The sequence below is a fragment of the Ambystoma mexicanum genome, chromosome 5p (genome assembly GCF_040938575.1).
Source record: "Ambystoma mexicanum isolate Mex_15411 chromosome 5p, UKY_AmexF1_1, whole genome shotgun sequence".
Taxonomy (NCBI): Eukaryota; Metazoa; Chordata; class Amphibia; order Caudata; family Ambystomatidae; genus Ambystoma; species Ambystoma mexicanum.
Genome location: NC_090930.1, coordinates 289480265 through 289498370, shown reverse-complemented (window position 1 = coordinate 289498370; position 18106 = coordinate 289480265).

The window sequence follows — 18106 nt, the reverse complement described above, 5'->3', positions numbered from 1 at the left end:
CCACCAGGGGCAGCCTCCACCAGGCCCCCACCCATGTCTCCCACCACCCCCACCCCCCAGCAGTGCAGGGGCACCCTCCACCAGGCCCCCACTCATGTCTCCCACCCCCCCAATCCCCAGCAGTGCAGGGGCAGCCTCCACCAGGCCCCCACCCATGTCTCCCACCACCCCCACCACCCAGCCACCATGGCCAGCCCCCACCAGGCCCCCACTCATGTCCCCTATCACCCCCACCCCCCCAGCAGTGCAGGGGCAGCCTCCACAAGGCCCCCACTCATGTCTACCACCACCCCCACCCCCCAGCCACCATGGGCAGCCCCCACCAGGCCCCCACTCATGTCCCCCTGCACCCCCACCCCCCAGCATCCAGGGGCACCCTCCACCAGGCCCCCACTCATGTCTCCCACCACCCCCAGCCCCCAGCAGTGCAGGGGCACCCTCCACCAGGCCCCCACTCATGTCTACCACCCACCCCCACCCCCCAGCCACCATGGCCAGCCCCCACCAGGCCCCCACTCATGTCTCCCACCACCCCCACCCCCCAGCAGTGCAGGGGCACCCTCCACCAGGCCCCCACTCATGTCTCCCACCACCCCCACCCCCCAACCACCATGGCCAGCCCCCACCAGGCCCCCACTCATGTCCCCTATCACCCCCACCCCCCAGCAGTGCAGGGGCAGCCTCCACCAGGCCCTTACTCATGTCTACCACCACCCCCACCCCCCAGCCACCATGGCCAGCCCCCACCAGGCCCCCACTCATGTCTACCACCCACCCCCACCCCCCAGCCACCATGGCCAACCCCCACCAGGCCCCCACTCATGTCTCCCACCACCCCCACCCGCCAGCAGTGCAGGGGCACCCTCCACCAGGCCCCCACTCATGTCCCCCTGCACCCCCACCCCCCAGCATCCAGGGGCACCCTCCACCAGGCCCCCACTCATGTCCACCTGCACCCCCACCCCCCAGCATCCAGGGGCACCCTCCACCAGGCCCCCACTCATGTCTCCCACCACCCCCACCCCCCAGCAGTGCAGGGGCAGCCTCCACCAGGCCCCCACTCATGTCTCCCACCACCCCCACCCCCCAGCAGTGCAGGGGCACCCTCCACCAGGCCCCCACTCATGTCTACCAACACCCCCACCCCCCAGCATCCAGGGGCACCCTCCACCAGGCCCCCACTCATGGCCCCTATCACCCCCACCCCCCTGCCACCAGGGGCAGCCTCCACCAGGCCCCCACCCATGTCTCCCACCACCCCCACCCCCCAGCAGTGCAGGGGCACCCTCCACCAGGCCCCCACTCATGTCTCCCACCCCCCCACCCCCCAGCAGTGCAGGGGCAGCCTCCACCAGGCCCCCACTCATGTCTCCCACCACCCCCACCCCCCAGCAGTGCAGGGGCACCCTCCACCAGGCCCCCACTCATGTCTACCAACACCCCCACCCCCCAGCATCCAGGGGTACCCTCCACCAGGTCCCCACTCATGTCTCCCACCACCCCCACCCCCCAGCCACCATGGCCAGCCCCCACCAGGCCCCCACTCATGTCCCCTATCACCCCCACCCCCCAGCATTGCAGGGGCAGCCTCCACCAGGCCCCCACTCATGTCTACCACCACCACCACCCCCCAGCCACCATGGCCAGCCCCCACCAGGCCCCCACTCATGTCTACCACCCACCCCCACCCCCCAGCCACCATGGCCAGCCCCCACCAGGCCCCCACTCATGTCTCCCACCACCCCCAAACAGTGCAGGGGCACCCTCCACCAGGCCCCCACTCATGTCCCCCTGCACCCCCACCCCCCAGCATCCAGGGGCACCCTCCACCAGGCCCCCACTCATGTCCCCCTGCACCCCCACCCCCCAGCATCCAGGGGCACCCTCCACCAGGCCCCCACTCATGTCTCCCACCACCCCCACCCCCCAGCAGTGCAGGGGCAGCCTCCACCAGGCCCCCACTCATGTCTACCACCACCCCCACCCCCCAGCATCCAGGGGCACCCTCCACCAGACCCCCACTCATGGCCCCTATCACCCCCACCCCCCCGCCACCAGGGGCAGCCTCCACCAGGCCCCCACCCATGTCTCCCACCACCCCCACCCCCCAGCAGTGCAGGGGCACCCTCCACCAGGCCCCCACCCATGTCTCCCACCACCCCCACCCCCCAGCCACCATGGCCAGCCCCCACCAGGCCCCCACTCATGTCCCCTATCACCCCCACCCCCCAGCAGTGCAGGGGCAGCCTCCACCAGGCCCCCACTCATGTCTACCACCACCCCCACCCCCCAGCCACCATGGCCAGCCCCCACCAGGCCCCCACTCATGTCCCCTATCACCCCCACCCCCCAGCAGTGCAGGGGCAGCCTCCACCAGGCCCCCACTCATGTCTACCACCACCCCCATCCCCAGAAGTGCAGGGGCACCCTCCACCAGGCCCCCACTCATGTCTCCCACCACCCCCATCCCCCAGCAGTGCAGGGGCAGCCTCCACCAGGCCCCCACTCATGTCTCCCACCACCCCCACCCCCCAGCCACCAGGGGCAGCCTCCACCAGGCCCCCACTCATGTCTACCACCACCCCCACCCCCCAGCAGTGCAGGGGCACCCTCCACCAGGCCCCCACTCATGTCTCCCACCACCCCCACCCCCCAGCAGTGCAGGGGCACCCTCCACCAGGCCCCCACTCATGTCTACCACCACCCCCACCCCCCAGCATCCAGGGGCACCCTCCACCAGGCCCCCCACTCATGGCCCCTATCACCCCCACTCCCCCCGCCACCAGGGGCAGCCTCCACCAGGCCCCCGCCCATGTCTCCCACCACCCCCACCCCCCAGCAGTGCAGGGGCACCCTCCACCAGGCCCCCACTCATGTCTCCCACCCCCCCACCCCCCAGCAGTGCAGGGGCAGCCTCCACCAGGCCCCCACCCATGTCTCCCACCACCCCCACCCCCCAGCCACCATGGCCAGCCCCCACCAGGCCCCCACTCATGCCCCCTATCACCCCCACCCCCCAGCAGTGCAGGGGCAGCCTCCACCAGGCCCCCACTCATGTCTACCACCACCCCCACCCCCCAGCCACCATGGGCAGCCCCCACCAGGCCCCCACTCATGTCCCCCTGCACCCCCACCCCTCAGCAGTGCAGGGGCACCCTCCACCAGGCCCCCCTTCATGTCTACTACCACCCCCACCCCCCAGCAGTGCAGGGGCACCCTCCACCAGGCCCCCACTCATGTCTCCCACCACCCCCCAGCAGTGCAGTGGCAGCCTCCACCAGGCCCCCACTCATGTCTCCCACCACCCCCACCCCCCAGCTGTGCAGGGGCACCCTCCACCAGGCCCCCACTCATGTCTCCCACCACCCCCACCCCCCAGCAGTGCAGGGGCACCCTCCACCAGGCCCCCACTCATGTCTCCCACCACCCCCACCCCCCAGCAGTTCAGGGGCAGCCTCCACCAGGCCCCCACTCATGTCTCCCACCACCCCCACCCCCCAGCCACCAGGGGCAGCCTCCACCAGGCCCCCACTCATGTCTACCACCACCCCCACCCCCCAGCAGTGCAGGGGCACCCTCCACCAGGCCCCCACTCATGTCTCCCACCACCCCCACCCCCCAGCAGTGCAGGGGCAGCCTCCACCAGGCCCCCACTCATGTCTACCACCACCCCCACCCCCAGCCACCATGGGCAGCCCCCACCAGGCCCCCACTCATGTCTCCCACCCACCCCCACCCCCCAGCCACCATGGGCAGCCCCCACCAGGTCCTCACAATCCCCAATCATGTGCGTTATGGTCAGCCTCCACAGCCAAAAAGCCCTACCAAGTAACCCATTCACCCACATGGAAATGGAAATTACATGTTACACCCCCAATGTTCATAAAGCCAATGAACCCATGTCCATCACACACAATGGTTGCAATTGAATGGGAAAACACCCAACATGACATGCATGAAACCAATGAGATGATACCACACAGTGAAGTATGAAAACAAAATTGTATTAAAAAAAATAAGAATGCAAAAGAAATGAAACAAACTACAATGGGAATGAAAAAAAGATAAGCTGCATGTCCGGTTAAAAAAATAAAAAACACCAAATCCTAATCCAAATAAATGTTGTCCAAAGTCAAATGAAAAATAAAATCAATCCAATGAAGAACTATGTACAAAACATCCAAGGGTCCATGAGCCCAACTGAACAAAGGAAACCTACAAAAAACCCTAACTAAAATGCAACTATATACAAAAAGTGGAGCAGTGTCCGTCGACTCCAAATCATAAGAACAAACAAAGGAAACCTAAAACTAAAGAACTATATACAAAGGCGGCGGGCAAGTCCAGCGGCTCACTCCGTGGTGTTCCGGGCCAGGGCATCATCGAACTCCTGTTCGATGTCCCGGAGGCGGTCCTGTTCCATGGCCCCGAGGGTCCGCAGGGACGACGCCGTGTCCTCCTCCAACCCCCTGCGGATTGCCTCGAGGCACTCGGCCCGCCTCAGGGCCCTCCGCATGGAGTTCTCTGCCCTGACCATTGTGAGCCGCGCCTCTTCCGCCCGCCGCCGCTCCGCACCTATGGCATGGCCCAACCGCTGACACACGGAAGACACTCTCTGTCCTGGGTCCTCCTGCCCTCCGGCCGATGCCTGCCCCTCCGATGTCGAAGGCCCCGAGCCTTCATGGCTCCCACCATGTTGCTGCTGCTGCTCTGCCTCTGCCCGTGCACTGCCTCCTGCTGCCTGCACATCCTCCGCCGGCTGGGGTGCAGTCGTAGATGTGGCCACCCATGCTGGACGTCCGACTCCCGACTGTGGCAGGGATGCCTCCTCCACCAGCCTGGCCGCACCGTCAGAGGCAGCACCACAGGGCACCCAGGTGACTGATGGGTGGGAAGATGGCACAGAGGACGACTGGCGCGTAGGGGGTCCAGTTGAGGAGGGGGTCGGAGCAAGCCCCATTAGATGGAGGAATCCGGCCTGGGTGACCTGTCCCAGCAGGCTGACGTGGTCAACGAGCCATTCGAGATGACGTGCAGTCTCTCCATGAAAAGACTGCAGGTCACCTCGCATGGCCCGTTGACGCAACGCCACACCAGCCAGGACAGGCTCAACCCAGACCTGGATAGCCACGTCCGCAGGCAGAGCAAGGCCAGTTGACGTCAGCTCATCCCCTGCCTGAAAACGGGACTGGACGTAGGCATCCCTGCTGGTGCAAGATGATGCAGGGACAGGATCGGGGACAGGATTGCACACAGGCACCTCCGCGGCGGCCTGTGCTGCCTCCTGTCCCTGGTCCTGCACTGCACCACTAGCACCAGTGGGATCCCCACCTCCAGACCCCGTCTCTGGTGCTTGCACGGCCTCCTCCTCCACCAAACCCCCCACCAACCTGGATGACTCCGTGCCATCTTCCCCTGTTGGGCCCTGTGGGGTCCCAGCTGCCCCTTCTGCTGCCGAGGAGTCCAACTCCAACCTCCGCCTCTTGGACCTCCCCCCGGCAGCTGCGGCCTGGGACGCGGCACCGGACTCCTCACTCCCCGACGAGATGACAACACGGGAGGGGAGCCGGGCCTTGCGTCTCCGGCTGGCGGTGGGATCCCCGCCGCTGTGCTCCACAGCACCTTCTCCGCCCTCTTCATCAGTTGACGCTGCAGACAGGGAGAAACAAAACACAGGCATCAGGGCACTGTACAATGGACACATACACACATGACAGTTGCACATGAGTGGCATTGGCAAACCTCAGACATGTCATCACAATCCCCAACACACATGTCATTACAACTCGCACACATGAGCCATACCACAGCCATATCGCAACTGCCACCACCATCCCTACACATACAACAGCATGAGCAGCCAAAGGTGAGCCAGACATCACATGCAACACAGGAAGTGCACCACACATGTACACACACCACCACACTTGCATGCATGTGTACACCTCTGCCAAGTGTCGCACTGTTCAGACGGGCATCCATGTCACATCTGCCAATCAGGCTTCCACATACCGCTGTCACATGCATCCATGTTGCATCACTGTTGCACCCTTGTCAAATACACACACATGCACATGTACACAGTGCTGATGCATGCAGCCGAAAACAACATACATGCGTGACATCACGGACATGTCTACTTACATACACATTCATCCAAACATGTGTGCCCACACAACTGCATTTGCCATGCAAGCCTACACACACAAGCACCATCCATGTCTCACACATTACAGCCCTCGCATGTGTCAGCCCCACGGCCCTGTACACCCCCACCCATACTCGACCCCATACAAACAGATGTGCAACCTGCACACTACCGAATAATCACCACACGCACTGCTCACAATCAGGATGCATGTACACTCACCGCTCAACTCCAGACGGGTCTGCTTCTCTAGGACCTGGACGTGGAGCGCTGGGGATATGCGTTCCAGGACCCTCATCTGTTCTTCCGACAAGTGGCCCCGGCGCCCCTTGGCATCCGCTGCCTTCAAGAGGCGCCGGGCCTTGTTCAGGGTCCTGGACCTGAAGTCCTCCCAGCGCTTCCTGACATGTTGTAAGTCGCGGACTGCCACCCCCTCCGCGTTGATGGCAGTCACGATGTCAGTCCAGATCCGAGTCCGTCCTTCCTTGTCGGCGCGGGAACTTCCGAAGAGGGCATCATACTGCCCCAGGACTTGCTCCACCAGGACACCAACTTCGGTGGCACTGAAGCTGGTGCCCCTCTGCCTCTCTGGCCGGGGGTTGTCAGTGGTCACAGATGGTGTTTGCCCCGACATGACAACCCCAGAGGCAGGAGTGGGTGGGCAACTGGGTCCTGGGGCTGGGCTGTGGAGCGATGGAATCCCAGTCGGGAGTCTTCGGTTCCAGCAGGGGTGGTCACAGCAACAGCACCCCTGGCTGATGTGCAGGCAGCAAATGGCAGTGCACGTGGGCAGCAGGCAGTCAGGCAGCAGCAGATGGCAGGTGGGAGCGTGCTCGGGGCTCTGGGGGGCAGTAGTTCGGCCTTCTGGGCAGGAGCGTGGTCTTCCGTGTGCTTACGCGTGGCCAGCTTGATACGGAGTGATTTGGCACGTGAAAAATCCAACACGTCTGCGTGTAATTCGAGGAAAGGCCCTTAGCGCGTAAACGCGTCGCCAGCGTATACGCGTCTATGAAGTCACGTGCACGTTGAATTGGGCACACGTTTGAAAATGTTGCGTGTGAAAAAAATGAAAGACACGTCCGAGTGTCAAAGCGTGTAATTGGTGGGAATGGGCCTAGCGCGTACACGCGGCAGTGACAAAGCGTGTAATTGGTGGAAATGGCCCTACACGCAGAAGTGACAAAGCGTGTAATTGGTGGAAATGGCCCTAGCGCGTACACGCCGCGTAAGTGACGCTGGACGTGTGGGCCTGTATAAAAGGTACGTGTAGAACACCATTTCCTTGTACGTGCTTTTCGTGGAGAGCGAGTGGGTGAATTCTGTACTTCTTGTCGTTTCACACGCGATTTACTTCACGGCGTTTCAAGTTCGTATTCCCTGTTACCTCTGACAGCTTTTTCTCTTTTTTCTCTTTTACTGGTTTACCTGGGCCTGTTCCCTCAAACAGTGTTCCCTTCTACTGTTGTCCTGTCTCCTCAGACAGCGTACAAATCTTCTTTTGGCGGGGGTGTTGCCAACCAAACGCGCTCCTTTTTCACGCTCTTTTACCTGGCAGATGGTGAGTCACGCACGTATCTAACATCTGTGCTTGCCCCGTGTGTAGCCTACCCCTTCAGAGGTCATTCTAGGCTGCGTGTGACACGCATACGTTCATTCTTGTGTTACTGGGTGCCACAGCGTAGTGCAGGTTTTTCTTTCTGCACACGTGGCCCCCACTCATGTCTCCCACCACCCCCACCCCCCAGCAGTGCAGGGGCACCCTCCACCAGGCCCCCACTCATGTCTACCACCACCCCCACCCCCCAGCATCCAGGGGCACCCTCCACCAGGCCCCTACTCATGGCCCCTATCACCCCCACTCCCCCGGCCACCAGGGGCAGCCTCCACCAGGCCCCCACCCATGTCTCCCACCACCCCCACCCCCCAGCAGTGCAGGGGCACCCTCCACCAGGCCCCCACTCATGTCTCCCACCCCCCCACCCCCCAGCAGTGCAGGGGCAGCCTCCACCAGGCCCCCACCCATGTCTCCCACCACCCCCACCCCCCAGCCACCATGGCCAGCCCCCACCAGGCCCCCACTCATGTCCCCTATCACCCCCACCCCCCAGCAGTGCAGGGGCAGCCTCCACCAGGCCCCCACTCATGTCTACCACCACCCCCACCCCCCAGCCACCATGGCCAGCCCCCACCAGGCCCCCACTCATGTCCCCTATCACCCCCACCCCCCAGCAGTGCAGGGGCAGCCTCCACCAGGCCCCCACTCATGTCTACCACCACCCCCACCCCCAGCAGTGCAGGGGCACCCTCCACCAGGCCCCCACTCATGTCTCCCACCACCCCCATCCCCCAGCAGTGCAGGGGCAGCCTCCACCAGGCCCCCACTCATGTCTCCCACCACCCCCACCCCCCAGCCACCAGGGGCAGCCTCCACCAGGCCCCCACTCATGTCTACCACCACCCCCACCCCCCAGCAGTGCAGGGGCACCCTCCACCAGGCCCCCACTCATGTCTCCCACCACCCCCACCCCCCAGCAGTGCAGGGTCACCCTCCACCAGGCCCCCACTCATGTCTACCACCACCCCCACCCCCCACATCCAGGGGCACCCTCCACCAGGCCCCCACTCATGGCCCCTATCACCCCCACTCCCCCGCCACCAGGGGCAGCCTCCACCAGGCCCCCACCCATGTCTCCCACCACCCCCACCCCCCAGCAGTGCAGGGGCACCCTCCACCAGGCCCCCACTCATGTCTCCCACCCCCCCACCCCCCAGCAGTGCAGGGGCAGCCTCCACCAGGCCCCCACCCATGTCTCCCACCACCCCCACCCCCCAGCCACCATGGCCAGCCCCCACCAGGCCCCCACTCATGCCCCCTATCACCCCCACCCCCCAACAGTGCAGAGGCAGCCTCCACCAGGCCCCCACTCATGTCTACCACCACCCCCACCCCCCAGCCACGATGGGCAGCCCCCACCAGGCCCCCACTCATGTCCCCCTGCACCCCCACCCCCCAGCAGTGCAGGGGCACCCTCCACCAGGCCCCCCTTCATGTCTACCACCACCCCCACCCCCCAGCAGTGCGGGGGCACCCTCCACCAGGCCCCCACTCATGTCTCCCACCACCCCCCAGCAGTGCAGTGGCAGCCTACACCAGGCCCCCACTCATGTCTCCCACCACCCCCACCCCCCAGCAGTGCAGGGGCACCCTCCACCAGGCCCCCACTCATGTCTCCCACCACCCCCACCCCCCAGCAGTGCAGGGGCACCCTCCACCAGGCCCCCACTCATGTCTCCCACCACCCCCACCCCCCAGCAGTTCAGGGACAGCCTCCACCAGGCCCCCACTCATGTCTCCCACCACCCCCACCCCCCAGCCACCAGGGGCAGCCTCCACCAGGCCCCCACTCATGTCTACCACCACCCCCACCCCCCAGCAGTGCAGGGGCACCCTCCACCAGGCCCCCACTCATGTCTCCCACCACCCCCACCCCCCAGCAGTGCAGGGGCAGCCTCCACCAGGCCCCCACTCATGTCTACCACCACCCCCAGCCACCATGGGCAGCCCCCACCAGGCCCCCACTCATGTCTCCCACCCACCCCCACCCCCCAGCCACCATGGGCAGCCCCCACCAGGTCCTCACAATCCCCAATCATGTGCGTTATGGTCAGCCTCCACAGCCAAAAAGCCCTACCAAGTAACCCATTCACCCACATGGAAATGGAAATTACATGTTACACCCCCAATGTTCATAAAGCCAATGAACCCATGTCCATCACACACAATGGTTGCAATTGAATGGGAAAACACCCAACATGACATGCATGAAACCAATGAGATGATACCACACAGTGAAGTATGAAAACAAAATTGTATTAAAAAAAATAAGAATGCAAAAGAAATGAAACAAACTACAATGGGAATGAAAAAAAGATAAGCTGCATGTCCGGTTAAAAAAATAAAAACACCAAATCCTAATCCAAAAAAATGTTGTCCAAAGTCAAATGAAAAATAAAATCAATCCAATGAAGAACTATGTACAAAACATCCAAGGGTCCATGAGCCCAACTGAACAAAGGAAACCTACAAAAAACCCTAACTAAAATGCAACTATATACAAAAAGTGGAGCAGTGTCCGTCGACTCCAAATCATAAGAACAAACAAAGGAAACCTAAAACTAAAGAACTATATACAAAGGCGGCGGGCAAGTCCAGCGGCTCACTCCGTGGTGTTCCGGGCCAGGGCATCATCGAACTCCTGTTCGATGTCCCGGAGGCGGTCCTGTTCCATGGCCCCGAGGGTCCGCAGGGACGACGCCGTGTCCTCCTCCAACCCCCTGCGGATTGCCTCGAGGCACTCGGCCCGCCTCAGGGCCCTCCGCATGGAGTTCTCTGCCCTGACCATTATGAGCCGCGCCTCTTCCGCCCGCCGCCGCTCCGCACCTATGGCATGGCCCAACCGCTGACACACGGAAGACACTCTCTGTGCTGGGTCCTCCTGCCCTCCGGCCGATGCCTGCCCCTCCGATGTCGAAGGCCCCGAGCCTTCATGGCTCCCACCGTGTTGCTGCTGCTGCTCTGCCTCTGCCCGTGCACTGCCTCCTGCTGCCTGCACATCCTCCGCCGGCTGGGGTGCAGTCGTAGATGTGGCCACCCATGCTGGACGTCCGACTCCCGACTGTGGCAGGGATGCCTCCTCCACCAGCCTGGCCGCACCGTCAGAGGCAGCACCACAGGGCACCCAGGTGACTGATGGGTGGGAAGATGGCACAGAGGACGACTGGCGCGTAGGGGGTCCAGTTGAGGAGGGGGTCAGAGCAAGCCCCATCAGACGGAGGAATCCGGCCTGGGTGACCTGTCCCAGCAGGCTGACGTGGTCAACGAGCCATTCGAGATGACGTGCAGTCTCTCCATGAAAAGACTGCAGGTCACCTCGCATGGCCCGTTGACGCAACGCCACACCAGCCAGGACAGGCTCAACCCGGACCTGGATAGCCACGTCCGCAGGCAGAGCAAGGCCAGTTGACGTCAGCTCATCCCCTGCCTGAAAACGGGACTGGACGTAGGCATCCCTGCTGGTGCAAGATGATGCAGGGACAGGATCGGGGACAGGATTGCACACAGGCACCTCCGCGGCGGCCTGTGCTGCCTCCTGTCCCTGGTCCTGCACTGCACCACTAGCACCAGTGAGATCCCCACCTCCAGACCCCGTCTCTGGTGCTTGCACGGCCTCCTCCTCCACCAAACCCCCCACCAACCTGGATGACTCCGTGCCATCTTCCCCTGTTGGGCCCTGTGGGGTCCCAGCTGCCCCTTCTGCTGCCGAGGAGTCCAACTCCAACCGCCGCCTCTTGGACCTCCCCCCGGCAGCTGCGGCCTGGGACGCGGCACCGGACTCCTCACTCCCCGACGAGATGACAACACGGGAGGGGAGCCGGGCCTTGCGTCTCCGGCTGGCGGTGGGATCCCCGCCGCTGTGCTCCACAGCACCTTCTCCGCCCTCTTCATCAGTTGACGCTGCAGACAGGGAGAAACAAAACACAGGCATCAGGGCACTGTACAATGGACACATACACACATGACAGTTGCACATGAGTGGCATTGGCAAACCTCAGACATGTCATCACAATCCCCAACACACATGTCATTACAACTCGCACACATGAGCCATACCACAGCCATATCGCAACTGCCACCACCATCCCTACACATACAACAGCATGAGCAGCCAAAGGTGAGCCAGACATCACATGCAACACAGGAAGTGCACCACACATGTACACACACCACCACACTTGCATGCATGTGTACACCTCTGCCAAGTGTCGCACTGTTCAGACGGGCATCCATGTCACATCTGCCAATCAGGCTTCCACATACCGCTGTCACATGCATCCATGTTGCATCACTGTTGCACCCTTGTCAAATACACACACATGCACATGTACACAGTGCTGATGCATGCAGCCGAAAACAACATACATGCGTGACATCACGGACATGTCTACTTACATACACATTCATCCAAACATGTGTGCCCACACAACTGCATTTGCCATGCAAGCCTACACAACCAAGCACCATCCATGTCTCACACATTACAGCCCTCGCATGTGTCAGCCCCACGGCCCTGTACACCCCCACCCATACTCGACCCCATACAAACAGATGTGCAACCTGCACACTACCGAATAATCACCACACGCACTGCTCACAATCAGGATGCATGTACACTCACCGCTCAACTCCAGACGGGTCTGCTTCTCTAGGACCTGGACGTGGAGCGCTGGGGATATGCGTTCCAGGACCCTCATCTGTTCTTCCGACAAGTGGCCCCGGCGCCCCTTGGCATCCGCTGCCTTCAAGAGGCGCCGGGCCTTGTTCAGGGTCCTGGACCTGAAGTCCTCCCAGCGCTTCCTGACATGTTGTAAGTCGCGGACTGCCACCCCCTCCGCGTTGATGGCAGTCACGATGTCAGTCCAGATCCGAGTCCGTCCTTCCTTGTCGGCGCGGGAACTTCCGAAGAGGGCATCATACTGCCCCAGGACTTGCTCCACCAGGACACCAACTTCGATGGCACTGAAGCTGGTGCCCCTCTGCCTCTCTGGCCGGGGGTTGTCAGTGGTCACAGATGGTGTTTGCCCCGACATGACAACCCCAGAGGCAGGAGTGGGTGGGCAACTGGGTCCTGGGGCTGGGCTGTGGAGCGATGGAATCCCAGTCGGGAGTCTTCGGTTCCAGCAGGGGTGGTCACAGCAACAGGACCCCTGGCTGATGTGCAGGCAGCAAATGGCAGTGCACGTGGGCAGCAGGCAGTCAGGCAGCAGCAGATGGCAGGTGGGAGCGTGCTCGGGGCTCTGGGGGGCAGTAGTTCGGCCTTCTGGGCAGGAGCGTGGTCTTCCGTGTGCTTACGCGCGGCCAGCTTGATACGGAGTGATTTGGCACGTGAAAAATCCAACACGTCTGCGTGTAATTCGAGGAAAGGCCCTTAGCGCGTAAACGCGTCGCCAGCGTATGTGCGTCTATGAAGTCAGGTGCACGTTGAATTGGGCACACGTTTGAAAATGACACGTCCGAGTGTCAAAGCGTGTAATTGGTGGGAATGGGCCTAGCGCGTACACGCGGCAGTGACAAAGCGTGTAATTGGTGGAAATGGCCCTACACGCAGAAGTGACAAAGCGTGTAATTGGTGGAAATGGCCCTAGCGCGTACACGCCGCGTAAGTGACGCTGGACGTGTGGGCCTGTATAAAAGGTACGTGTAGAACACCATTTCCTTGTACGTGCTTTTTGTGGAGAGCGAGTGGGTGAATTCTGTACTTCTTGTCGTTTCACACGCGATTTACTTCACGGCGTTTCAAGTTCGTATTCCCTGTTACCTCTGACAGCTTTTTCTCTTTTTTCTCTTTTACTGGTTTACCTGGGCCTGTTCCCTCAAACAGTGTTCCCTTCTACTGTTGTCCTGTCTCCTCAGACAGCGTACAAATCTTCTTTTGGCGGGGGTGTTGCCAACCAAACGCGCTCCTTTTTCACGCTCTTTTACCTGGCAGACGGTGAGTCACGCACGTATCTAACATCTGTGCTTGCCCCGTGTGTAGCCTACCCCTTCAGAGGTCATTCTAGGCTGCGTGTGACACGCATACGTTCATTCTTGTGTTACTGGGTGCCACAGCGTAGTGCAGGTTTTTCTTTCTGCACACGTGGTCTAGGAGGGGTTGCGTGCACGTCATCTCCCTTTTTTGGGGCTCCTGTGCGTAGCGTGACCCGTCATCTTTCCCCAGGGGTTACATTCAGCCTTGCAAGAGCACTAGGGTACAATTACCATCTGGTACCCAACCCCTTTGACCCCCAATTGCCCAGGACAATAGTTTACAGCCACTCCCATTCGCACATTAACATCAGTGCCATGGCTGGGAGGCGAGGATTCCGTAAGGGTGGCAAAGGTGGAAGAGCCACAAGTGGTGGCCGTGGTGGATCCGGTAGGGGACGTGGTCGTTACTTGCAGGGTGAGCCTGTCCCCCCATGTGTGGAGGACCAGTCAAGGGCACCCATAACCCCCCCCCCCTCCCGTTGAGGCTGATGTGGCTGACACCATCCATGCTCAGCCCTTGTTGGACCAGCCCATTGTGGCACCAGACCTGGCTGACTCCATGGCTGACTTCCAGGTCAGCAGGCCTATGACACGTGCGCTGGTGCACGTTGATGTCATCATGCCACGTGCATCTGGGGCAGCAAGGTCATCTGCTGCCCCAAGTAGGCAGGGCGGAGAGGCTGCAGGGGCAGCTGCGGCTCCATCCACCCCAGCCCTCACACACCCAGCCAGGACAGTGTCGGTCCTAGTCCATCCTGCTGACATTCCCCCTGACACCATTACCCTTGAGCCAATGCCTGCACCAACTCCCATGCTGAGTGTGCAATCCCACACTCCTGATACAGAGTCCACCAGGGCTGCTGCCCCTAGTGTCCAGAGCGGCGCAGGACACTCAGGATCACCACCACCTTCCAAGCGGAAGAGGAAGAGTGCTCGTCCGGCACAGGCTGATGCCCCAGACACGGCTACACAGTCCGGCCCGTCGAGGAAGCCCAGCTTCACGGATGACGAACTGAATGCACTTGTCGAGTATGTGTCCGCACATGACAACGAGATGGTCATTGTTGCAGGATCCAAGACCACACCTGCACAACGCCAGGCACACTGGCAGACCGTTGCGGACATCGTAAGTGCCCTTGGAATCGTGAGGCGCACAGCCAATGATTGCTATAAGCGCTGGAATGACCTAAAGCGCAGGGCAAAGAGTAAGCTGGCCTCAAGTCATGCCGCAACTCTAGTGACTGGAGGTGGGTCTCCAGTAGTAGACATGGAACTCACTCCACATGAGTCAGTCGCTGGGACCTACGTCACGGAGGAACAGATCCAAGGCGTGGGAGATCTGCCTGATTACGAGGCATTGTCCGGTGAGTGCACATGCATGTGTGTGTCATCCATGTGCATGGTGTGTGTGAGGGCTTCTGTTTGTGTGCCAGGTGAGAGTGTGTGCGCCTGAGTCGTATGGGTCAGCCATGTGCTTCATGCAATACATCCTGCGCAGCTGCATTTGGCCATAGCAGTATCCCTTCTGCCAACAGTAGACATCTAGCCCAACTGCACGCCAGTTGCCCTTGAAGTGTCACCTTGCCACAACATTGTTGCTTATTTTTCACTGTTCATTCAGTCAGATTGTTTGCATTCCACCACTTTTACTAGGCATTTCGCAGTCCTCTAGTCACATGTCTGACATGGCTATGATAAAGTGGAGTGACTTTGTTACCTGGATATCATTTGTTCACACATGTCCCTGTGCAATTGGACCATTTTGGACTGGCAGCTCCAAGTGAAAAATCTGACCTTTTTGAATTAGAAAAGCTATTACATGCGGGAACTGGACTGAATGAATAGGTGCTGCCCTCCTCTCCATCTTCACTCAATAGCAATGGTACATGCCATCTGTGTGATGGCATGTGTGTTTCACCTGGCAATCACAGGCCAATGTGTGATGCCACTGCCAGGCAGCATGCAGAAAATGTGTTCATCTTCTATCTTGGTGTCATCAGTGTGTGCCATTTGCCTGCCCTTCATATGCAGTGAGGGTGCATGCATGGGAGGGTTTTAGTCATGTGGGACATGTGTCAATCAAGTACTGGTTCTCTTGCTTCTCAGCCCTCATTGTGTGCCATGCTGCTAATGCCTGTTTCCATTTCTTTGTTTTTATGTCTTTGCAGGGGAAGACGCACCTGATACTGCTGGGGTTGTGGAGATGGTGCAGACCCAGGAGGGGTCCGAGGGCCGACCAACCACCAGTGAGGGACGTGGTGTGGTGGTGGGTGAGAACCCACAAGTGCTGCAGGTCGTGCTCTCAAGGGGTGTCTCTGGCTGCACCTCCCCCGAGCTGTACTCAGGTGTTGATTCGGATGATGAGACCTATGTGCCGTCGCAGGTGAGTGTTCCAGGGAGGGATTCTGTTCTGTCCCACCCACCTGCACCAGGGTCAGAACCCTCCATGGGGATGTCAGTGTTGGCAGCTACACCTTTGGTGGTTACGGATGCAGGGTCACACTCCGCGACATCTGATCCTGTTCCTGGGCCAGCAGATCAGAGGGGGAATGCAGTCCTGCAGCCTCAGGCAGTGCCGGCACAGCAAGGCGCAGTTCGCCTTGCCCCAGACAGGTGTGGTGCCCGCCGACGTGGTGGCCGTACGCCACCTGGCAATACCGCATGGGAGCAATCCATTTACGGTATGGCAACCCAACAGGCAGCATCATCCGAGATGATGGCTCAGGCCATGGATAGGGTGGCCACTTCCATTGTCCCCCCTGAAAGGCTGATGGAGCGACTACAGCAGGCAACCGACTCCATCTGCCAGTCACACAGGGAGGACATGTTGGCGTCCAACAGGGACAGGCGGGCGGCACTGGCGACTCTGCAGGAGGCCATCTCCATAGAGTCCCAGGGCCACAGGGAAGACCTGAGGCAGGAGCTCCTTCACCTCAGGACGACTCTTGTTGAGCTTGAGGCTTCAACACACCAAAGGACAGAACAGCAGCTGGAGCGTCTCACCCGTACGCTCTCAGCTGAGATGCAGGCAACGAGGGCGGAGGTCCGGGCATCCCGTGAGTTGTTGCATGGGGATCTCCGCACACTCATCCTCCAGAACCAGACCTACCACACCTGCATGCTTGCAGCCATGGAGGAGCAGACTAGGGCCTTGCGTGGGCTGCCTCCCATAGTGCAACCACCTCCGGATTCAGCTGCACAGGGTGATAATAGCGACAGCAGTGATACTCCCACAATAGGGTAGCCGTGTGGGCCATGAGCCCATGGAGGTGTTTTTTTTCCCAGGATCCACACAGGTGGGTTCTGGTGTGCACCCTGTCCTCGGACCTCCTGGGTGGCCTCCCCAACCCCCCCGGGCCCATCAATGGCCATTTTTTATTTTTTTTTATTTTTATTTTTATTTTTATTTTTAATTATTTTTTTCCCAATTTTTTTAGGACAATTTGTTGCCTTCCGTGGTTCCTGTGGGCATACGCTGCATTGTGGCTGGGCACATGCAGGCTTGTCATGTATTTGGTTCAGATGCTTGGGTTTGAGTCACACACACCCCTCCTGCTTCCCGTTTCCATGGGCTTGCAAAGGGTGTGCCCAAGTGACATTGACGTACATGGTGACATTGGACTCCCACTACATGTGTGGGTAGTCTAGTCAATACTGTGTATACATTCCTAGTGCATATTGCTGTTGTGTTGTACACTGCATGTTGCATTGATGTGTAACTCATCATCTGTGTCTACCTCCCAATTTGCAGGTCCCTTCCTCATGTCTACACAAGGCCCTCTAGTTTGGAGATGGGGTCCATGTTGGCAGCAGTGCACCTACAACTCTACATGGCGCCAACACTGCACAGTTGGTAGTGGTGGGAGTGCAGGCATTTCCAGGTGGTGAGACTACTAATTTATAACATTTGTGATGTCATGTTAATGGTAGTACCTGCTCAAGTTTGTTGTTGGTCCTGCATTACTGTGAGCATTTCAGGTGTTGCAAGTTTCAATTAGGGACACTGTACATTGTGACACTAGTGTCATGTTGTGGGGATTACTTTGTTTACCTGCAAATAGCATGACATGGCACGGTGTGTCGTGTGGCGGTGCTGGGGATGGGTTGGCTGACATGGCACTGTCCTCTTGTTGCATTTTGCAAGTGGGTATTCATTTTAGCTGCTTGAATGTGTTTCTTCACAAAACTGCATTGGTGGTGTCTGTGTGGGTAGGGATGCACACATTGTAACACTTCCAGGTGAACAATCTCAGGCTGATATGGTTTTCACGGTTCATTCTCCAGACATTCAGGATCAGTGTCAGGTTGAGTCATCATTGATTGTCAGATGGAATGTGCCAGGGCAGTGTGCACTCCACAGGGGTGTGATT